Genomic DNA, 1074 nt, shown 5'->3' with positions numbered 1-1074 from the left:
GTAATACCACACAACGTTATACGTCATAACGTAATGCTACATATGGTTATACATTATAACGTATTGCCATATAACGTTATACGTTATAACGTAAAACTACACAACGTTATACGTTACAACGTAATACTACATAAAGTTATACGTTATATCGCAATACTACATAACGTTATGCGTTATATCGTAATACTACATAACGTTATACGTTATAACGTATTACCATAAAACGTTATACGATATATCGTAATACTACATAAGGTTAACCGATATATCGCAATACTACATAACGTTATACGTTATATCGTAAAGCTACATAACGTTATACGTAATGTCGTAATACTACATAACGTTATACGTTATAACGTATTACCATATAACGTTATACGATATAACGTAATACTACATAACGTTATACGTTATATCGTAATGCTACATAACGTTATACGTTATAACGTATCACCATATAACGTTATACGTTACTACGAAATACTACATAGCGTTATACGTTATAACGTTATACTACATATGGTTATACGTTATATCATAATGCTACATAACGTTATACGTTATATCGTAATGCTACATAACGTTATACGTTATACGTTACAACGTAATGCTACATAACGTTATACGTTATAACGTATTACCATATAACGTTATACGTTATAACGTAAAGCAACATAACGATATACGGTATAGCGTAATGCTACATAACGTTATACGTTATAACGTATTACCATATAACGTTATACGTTACTACGAAATACTACATAGCGTTATACGTTATAACGTTATACTACATATGGTTATACGTTATATCATAATGCTACATAACGTTATACGTTATATCGTAATGCTACATAACGTTATACGTTATAACGTATCACCATATAACGTTATACGTTACTACGAAATACTACATAGCGTTATACGTTATAACGTTATACTACATATGGTTATACGTTATATCATAATGCTACATAACGTTATACGTTATAACGTAATACTACACAACGTTATACGTCATAACGTAATGCTACATATGCTGATACGTTATAACGTATTGCCATATAACGT

Source organism: Bombus pyrosoma, unplaced genomic scaffold (assembly GCF_014825855.1).
Source record: "Bombus pyrosoma isolate SC7728 unplaced genomic scaffold, ASM1482585v1 HiC_scaffold_4725, whole genome shotgun sequence".
Lineage (NCBI taxonomy): Eukaryota > Metazoa > Arthropoda > Insecta > Hymenoptera > Apidae > Bombus > Bombus pyrosoma.
This window is presented reverse-complemented; position numbering follows the sequence as displayed.